At 36.7% G+C, this 8666-nt stretch overlaps 1 long non-coding RNA gene across 1 annotated transcript; it reads right to left on the bottom strand.

Moving 5' to 3' along the window:
• Positions 1–799: 799 nt before the first annotated feature.
• On the bottom strand, positions 800–2057 carry LOC120737625. Its single transcript, XR_005696784.1, has 2 exons — positions 1832–2057; positions 800–1228 (listed from the first exon to the last, which is right to left on the bottom strand). It is a non-coding gene; the product is annotated as an uncharacterized LOC120737625 (long non-coding RNA).
• Positions 2058–8666: the final 6609 nt, after the last annotated feature.

Below are 8666 nucleotides of genomic sequence, written 5' to 3'. Positions count from 1 at the left end.
TGCAGAGACCCCTACAGTAGGGAAACATGCAAAACGGTGTCCAAACCTTTGTATTTTAGCTTTATTTATGTCTTGCACAGCATCCCAACTCTTTAGCTAACTTAATAACTTTAGCTAAAGTGAATAGTTAGTCTAATTCATTAGTGCAGCATTACTGGATCACCTGTTTGAAGTGATATAATATGATATACAACTATCAGTGTTTAACTACCATAATAATTCTTAGGGTACTGAGTGCATGCTTAATTTTTTTTTTTTTTTTTTTAAACACACTGCTCCATTAATGTTTGACAGGCTGAAGTTGTCGGGTCACCTCCTAAATCGACCATCTTTTACAGGTGCTTTGTGCCAGAAATGGAGTGTCCACTGAAGACTGAAGATACTGAATCTCTACGCCTTGCCATTGATCCCTCTTGTGCCTTCATCTAGACAAGAGACATTAACTTAACCACTCTCATATGCTCTGTACCTTCATCACCTTCCCTGACAGTCGTAGCTTGGCTCATCTGAGGGTGAAATTATAAGAATGTGTTATTTTGCAAAGTGCTCTCTCGGGTTCCTAAATAAAATATGGCATTGAGGTCATTTCTTTTGAATTAATCCCTTCTTCTGAAATATAAGAACCTCTCCTGGTTTTAATGGCACTTTGGATTTCTTTACTTTCTGTTCCACTTCCAAACCCAAATAGATGCTGACAAGCTGACACAGTAACATGGAAGAGGGAAAGACGTTGGAAAGGACTACTACAAATAAACCTAATGCCTAACAATGTAAAATAAGAACAATAATAAAGATAAGATGAAGTAACAAGTTTTTAGTTTTTTGTTTATTCCAAATGATCATCCAGATGTCTGTGACATGTGATGACAAACACCATAATGGAAGGCCTTAGTCATCACATGCTTAAACTCATCATATATTTTTGCATATGCTGAACAGGCAGTCAGACATGCTTTAACTGTGGGGTAGAAAACAGCATGAACACCATACGGCAGGGGTCTCAAACTCCAGTCCTCGAGGGCATGGAAAAGTTGCATGACACCGGCCCTCGAGGACTGGAGTTTGAGACCCCTGTCATATGGAATATGACAGGTGTGGTTGAACTGCATGAAGACTCTGAAGTTTCTCTTCTCTTCTGGCAGGACAGGAATGTGGCCTTGTCCTGTGAGCCACTGTAAGGATGTACTTAGAGTAGAACTGGACTGTCACTGGCCTCAGGCTCTTCACCCTTTTCAAAGACAAAGCAGTCATTTAGATAAAATATTAGATATTGTTTACCTGTAAATGCACAAAGAGAATTTAGAAATGTAATTATTGTCAAGAGTGAACAAGCACTGATAGTGTAATCTACAGCTGTGGCCAAACGTTTAGAGAATGAGAAGTGTTGTTTGTTTATTTACAAAGTTTGCTGTTTCAGTGATAGTTGTATATCACATTATATCATTTCAAACAAAGGTGATCCAGTAATGCTGCACTAATGAATTAGACTAACTATTCACTTTAGCTAAAGTTATTAAGTTAGCTAAAGAGTTGGGATGCTGTACAAGACATAAATAAAGCTAAAATACAAAGGTTTGGACACCGTTTGCATGTTTCCCTACTGTAGGGGTCTCTGCAAGCATAGGGGGTACTCTGAGAGGGTCCAAGATGACAACTTTGGAATTCTACTAGAAACAGTCGATCATATTTGTTTGTCAAAGCTGAATTCAGGGCAAACTACGCTAAATTAGCGTTTTTAGCTAACAGCTACAATAAGCATAAAAGTTACCGTACGGCTATCATTTGTTAACATGACGCTTGTTCTTATACATGTAATACATTTATTACCAACCTGAGAGTTTATCCGCTGGTCATTCGACATGACGAATGACTTCTGAAGTCTTAATTCAGCTCAAGAGGCTGTAGATTCCCATCAGTAACACTTTCAGTCCGCTAGTAAAATGTAGTTCTATTAATCTGCGCTTGAACCGGAACCGGATGTAAGTTCCAAAAAACTGAATTTTGGAACTGAAATTGAATTGTAGAACTGAAACTGAATGGTGAGAAGTGAAACTGAAATTATTCGAGAGCTGAATTTTTAAAGGATAAAATGCAGTTTCAAAGCAAATCAATTCATTTTCAAAGTATAAATTCAATTTCAATTTAGACTAATTCAAATTCAGTTTTCAAAAGCATTTATTCAAGTTACAATTCAGATTCAATCTGAGCAATTCAAATTCAAATTGAACTTATTCAAATTCAGTTTCTGATGGCACAGATTTCTGCCCATAAAAAGATAGCAGCTTTATACAGCAGCTATGATCCAGACATCATCTTGACATGTACATTTCAAACTAAATGTAACATAATCCTTTCTTTGACTGCTATTCAACCCTCATGTACTTCTTTTTTTAAATTTATTATCTAACCATTAAACCATGTCCTCACTGCTGTACCATTTTTTTTTTTAAATCCTCATAACCAGCATCTATAATTATCAATATAAAGCAAGCATTTATTAACACTGAGAACACAAAACTTAAAATTGTAATTGCAAAATAATTTGTACTTGGCAATGGTAGGAAACCTTCGTGTGTGGGCCTAGCACATGTGTTTCCCACATTCACTGAAATGGCAGCTCAGGTGCCTTTAATTTTAACATATAGCACATGTGCAATCTTATGCTTTTTTACCATTTCTGTTTCAAAGACCTGCGGGTCTGCAGACAGTTCTAGTGACAGCGTCAAGGGCTCCCTTGAGCCCCCTTTAAACTTGAAACATGTTTTGTGTATTTTTTACCAGGACAGTGTTAAAGTTTAACATGGAAAGTGTTTCATTGATCTGTGATTTGGCCCTCTGTGGTGATCTAAAATCCTGTTTGGCACATCTATATTATGTACAAAATGTGGATCACCTGTACAAAATTATAAAATGTTTAAATATTTTCATTTTCATGTATTTTTGGTAACTTTTCGTAAAGTCATCAAATTTCAGGCTAAACGAATGATGCAAGTTATTTTTACTGCTGTCAAATGTCTAAAAAGAGTCAAGTGTGTCAGTATGTAAGCGCTAAAGGTGTGTTAGAAAGCTAAACAACAGAAATAGTTTGCACTAAAATCTTGATTTCTCTTTCCACTTTCAATATATATTTATAAATAAAGGTACATTTTAAAAAGGTAATGACCAGCTGATTAAATTATCCCAGAAATCCAGGGATAAATTCAAGTTCGTCAAAGTGCAGTGGTATGAAAGCATGTATTTTCACTTACAATGTCCTGTATTCATAGACAACATATAGTAATTCAATAATTTGTTGATTCCTGTGTTTTATAGGAGTTATGGTGAAAACTGCAAAATGAAGATGAGGATCAGGACAATGGGTGTATCATTTTGGCAATGTTTTCTCACAGGTTGACATTAGACATACTGGCTTGTCACAGAAGGAAAAATATAGGCATGTTATTGAAAGCTGTATCCCACTTAGGAAAGCCTGCTTCTAGTTCATGCATGTAAACTGTAATGAATTATTGGGAAACTTAATGGAACTCTGCCATCACCAATTCCACTTGTGCTTTCCCTGCTGTAAGAAGTCAAACTGTCTGCTGATGGAAATATCTATTGTAAGGGAACCACTGGGAAGTAAAGATAGTCACACAGTATATAATTGTTTCTGTTGACTGATCAATCACATCTATATGCAGGGCTGTATGGATGAGGGTAAATTGATGGCTACATTGATATGGTGTGCTTTGTTTTTAGTTCTGAGGTTTGTTTTTGCTTCAAGAAAAAAATTACCCATTTATGTGTATGTGTGTAAAACAAAATGTATCATCAAGAAAACTAAAAAGTCCAAAGTTTAATATTTTTCTCTTTTCTTTATGACAGCTTGTACAAACTAAAGGCTTTGAGGCTCAAAAGTTCTGTATGACCCTGTAATAATGCAGCACTCACCTAAATTAATTCAAAACAGAATTTTTTTTAATGTAAGAGAGGCGGCGATGTAAAACAGCAAGAGAAGCAATTCTGAAAAAGCAAAAACGTGTGATTGCTAGTGGTGACTCATGCTTGGTATGATCAAATCAAAAGAAAGCAGAACTTTGGATTTCAGTTTTAAACTGTTTAAAGCCATTATAGTCAGGCTTATCTTGTTCTCTTCTCATATGCCAAGTCTCCAAGCTACTCACCTGCAACTCTTCTCTCTGGACGCTGGTCTCCATGTCAAAAATCATCAGCTCTTTTGGCAATTCGTTACTCCGGACTCAAAACTACTCACTGCCAATGTTCCCTCTAAATTTTCATGTGTCTGAGCGAACACACAAACTCCCTGAGTGGCCCCTTGGACAACTGTGAGCAACATTAGACGTGTGCACTGTGGTCACGCCAACATCGAATCCATCCAAGTTACATGGTTTATTAAAATAATCAAATTACAGCATTTACATTTATGTTAGACTACTTTTAATTAACTGCTTTAGCCCACTTACAATGAAAATTAAAAAACATCTTGTTCATGACTTTGTGTAGTATGTTCACACTATTAGCAGTAAAAATAACTTGAACTCCAATTTCAAAAACACAACTTTCTTTTTTTTTAAAATATAAAGCTCTGACTTGTATTATGAGTATGAGTCTGTGGTCTCTGAGAGAGTCCTGTAACTCTCTGTCTGCAAAATACAGTATATAAAGACCAATGTTGGGCAATTAATTATATAGTTACTTCTTCAAAAAAGTTATGCAAACAACAAAGTTTGTTGCAGCTCTTTACCTAAAAATGCAGCCAAGGTTTTTTTTTTAAATAAACATTTCAAACTATTTACAGAACAATCAGCTGTTCTGCGTCAAATTTGATGCCACACAAATTACTTGTGCCACTACAAAAAATAATTTCTGTCCACTATGAGTTAAAGGAGAACAACAGCCTGATACCTGCAGGCCTGACAACAGGAGATGTATCACTCCTGTAACACCTGTAACATTCAGCAGTCGCCTCATTGTTCTGGCACACACAACAAAACTATTGACTACACTACACACTAACTACACAAGATTTTCGCTAAACGTCGAAAATCTCTCGCTTCTCAAACCAACGCCGTCACTCCTAAAACTTCCCCCCTTCCTAAACAACTAAATGCCATGTCGCCATATAATTTTTTGATTGGTCGACATGGTACATTTTTCGACCAATAGGAAAGGGTGGGGTTTTTGGTTTTGTTTTTGCTCACAGGCGGAGAGTACTTTCAAGCATTTTCCTCATAAAATGCAGTTTTTACCGTTTCTTCCTGCAGTAAATATAAACAAAGATAGTATTCGGGAAGAAAACCAAACATTGCATATATTTTTATCATAACTCTGGTTTTACGTGGTCTATCAACACAATTTAAAAACTGGTATAAAGTCCACACTTTTTCCGTCAATTGTTCCATCTGTCCTGCTCACATCTCCAATGGTTGTACACGTTGTCATTAACGTGGCTTCACTCCACATCAGCCACGCCGCTTTGCTAGCTAAAACACCGGTGTTGGCACAAGGACGCTGTCATAGCCTGTCAACGACGTTGATTGCCTGCATATATACGAATGTGAATCGCATTATTGGCTGGACTATGGGATAAGGTGGCATCGTTCTAATCCCATACGGGAGCAGCCAGTCACTCACTGACTAACACTGCGAAACAGAATTGTTAAAGTATTAATTTTAATTTCAATTCAGGTTAGATTTTTTTTGTGTGCAACACAGTTTTTCTGTGCACAGAGACCGTGCCAGCAGTGCGCAATTGTGCACGTGCGCAGCTTAGAGGGAACATTGCTGACTGCTCTTACCTGCTGCTGACTTCTCTGGATCACTGGAAACCAGGTTGGAACCAACTCACCTACTCCTCACCTGGACGCTCACTTGGCAATTCCTGCCTCCCGAGCCTCTCACTCCACTTCCGTATTGACCCACTCAAATTCTAACCAATCTTTCCAGTGTCTCCTCATCAGAGATTCCCTCGCCACATGCTCACGTCTTGCCATTGTTATTCCTGTATTTTCAAATAAACTACTGAAAATCTTATTCCAGTCATTACTTTTTACACAGCAAATTCAAAAGTGTTAAATGTTTTGGTGTTAATAGTCTTCTTGCAAAACTAGAGTTAATTTTACTCTAAGTAGAGTCACATTCTTTTAATGTAACTCTGAGGTGTAAAATGATAGTAGTTAAAATCGAGTGTTAAAAATGAGTGTTTCTATGTCAAATCTGGAGGTGTTACAATGGAAACATTAACTCTTGACCTCTTAACTCTGAACTCCTAGAGGGGCTATGACACCAATAGAGTAAATTCACAGACTCCGCCCCCAGCACCATAGGCTCCAATCGAAGCTGAAGTGAAGTCGTTTCAGAACATTTTGCTCTACATATTTGAGTTGTTTGCCATGCTTGGTAAGTCATTTTTTCAAAGATTGTTTCAATTATTATTATTAGCTTTTACTTCTGTGGCTCTTTGGAGTTGAGACAAAGCTGTGTGAAAGGCATTAGCCATGTTGCTCGGTGATAGCATAATATTCTGTTTTAGCTAGCTGAAAGGTATTGTTTGTGGGCAAATACCACAGCCTTGAAAAAAAGCTTGCATGTGAATTTTCAGTCAAACTTTTGGTCAAATACACCTATAATGGTGCTACTTGAAGCCTGAAAATGATCTCCCATAAAAAAAAAAACGAGCAAACAGCAGTAGCAGGCGTCCTGACTGGATTCTACGTTAGCATAGATCCCTCCAGAGTTTTGTGCACACGGTTTAGGTAAAAATTAAAAAGGTTGAGGTTTTACATTTAGTTCAGTATTACCTGTTGCCTGTGTCCTTGTCTTTTGGGAAAATACTTTACACAAGTAATGGCTCAAAAAGGATTCCTTTTTTTTTTTTACTGTGCTGCAATTGTTTACTGGATTATTTGTGCCATTAATTAGTGTCAACTAATTTTTATTCAATCTCCGCATAGGATATGCTTGTGAAGATGGAATATGGGGGAGAGCAGAAGTACGTTGAAGTTCCACAAAGTGATGAATGAAGGACATGCATATTGTATTGAAGAAATAAGTGATGAGAATGCTGTTATTTGCATTTACCAGCTCACCTATGTCAGACCTTTTGATAAACAAAATTCTAATGAAAGTGAGAACATGTATACTGTTACATCTTTCAGAAAATGTTTTGAAATTGTGGTGCACAGTTCAGAATAAATGTTTTTCAAAAACCATTGCGTCTTTTTAGTAAATGTTTATTTCCAAAAGAAATTTCTAGAAGTTCAGAACAGTAAAATTCCCGCTTTTTAGAATGAATTAGAAGATAACTCTTACGTAGTTAAACTAAAATACTCTTTGAGAGTTAATATATAAACTCTTAACACCAAGTGTTAAATTATCAACTCCAGACAGATTTGGTGTTTAACACTAAATCAGAGTTAATGTACCAACTCTCCAAAAAGAGTTAAATTAACACTCTCTGGTGTGGACCCATATAGACACTTTAATAGTGTTGAAATCAAATCCGACAGTGTTAATTTGGACATGCTGGATTTGCTGTGTACTTTGCTAGAAAAATTTAAGTAGGAAAATGTAGAAATTAATTGAAATATGCACAAATAGATGTAAATACAGTATACAAAGCAACAATAAAGTCACTAAAATATCAATAGGAACATTTCTGGGTGACATAAAAAAAATACTAACCTTCCAGAGTCTCAGCATTATCCTAAACAACCACCTGCCTGTGATGGTTGCAGTCAACCACACAGCTTGGTCTTAGAGGTTTCTCAGTCCACAACACAGACTATAGATTTTTCTCTCCAGGCTCTAGGCTCTGGTACTCATTACAAGAGGGAGGCGTGACCTTTGGCTTCCTACGTGTTTCCCCTGAAACTTCTCTCGCCAGGTGACCGACCTTCCTAAATTCTCCTAAGTTGCCCTCTGCCTCCTTGATACTTTCAATCCAAATTTCCAGCAGTGGCCTTCCAACCAGCAAGGCAGGAACCCCCTCCTCATATATCTTTACCATTGCTTATACCAAACAACCTTGTTTGTTCTCGCCATCTATTTGTCATGTGTCAGACATCCCTGCAGCATCCACCACTCCATGTGGTCTCATTCCCTTTTCCCCCTTGGCTCACCGAGTGTGAAAGTCTAAATTGTAATTGTTACCAGTCTCAAACAAAAGCAGTATATTGAAAACTGTTGCCATGAATAAATCGCCTCCCGTCATGAAATTTCCTCTTTGAGCTTGTGTGTGATTTTGGTAGAGAGGAAAATTTGTTACTTTTAACAATAAGAAGGTCAGGTAAAACTTATTAAAAGTTTTTTTATTTAGTTTCAGATTCTCCTTCGAGATGAGTCATCTTTTAAAAAAGGCACATTTTAAGCTTCATTTTCTTGTCTAGTATCACATTTATAAGCTTTTGCCTGCTTCTTGGTATTTCTAGAAATCAGTTGATTGTTTTTTTTAAAGTCAGTCTCAAACATACCATGACTGTAGACTGAGGTTCAATCAATACTGGCCGACACATTTGAATGTCTGCATTTCCATTTTTGATTTTTTGACACTAGCCTTACTGTAGTAAAGGTTAAGATGATTGATGACAGTCATCAGTCAGTGGTATGAATTATCATATCATAATTATAATATGAATTATCATATTTCTTATTAATCATATTTATTA

The sequence above is a fragment of the Simochromis diagramma genome, unplaced genomic scaffold (assembly GCF_900408965.1).
Source record: "Simochromis diagramma unplaced genomic scaffold, fSimDia1.1 OVJJ01000413.1, whole genome shotgun sequence".
Taxonomy (NCBI): domain Eukaryota; kingdom Metazoa; phylum Chordata; class Actinopteri; order Cichliformes; family Cichlidae; genus Simochromis; species Simochromis diagramma.
This window is presented reverse-complemented; position numbering and strand designations above follow the sequence as displayed.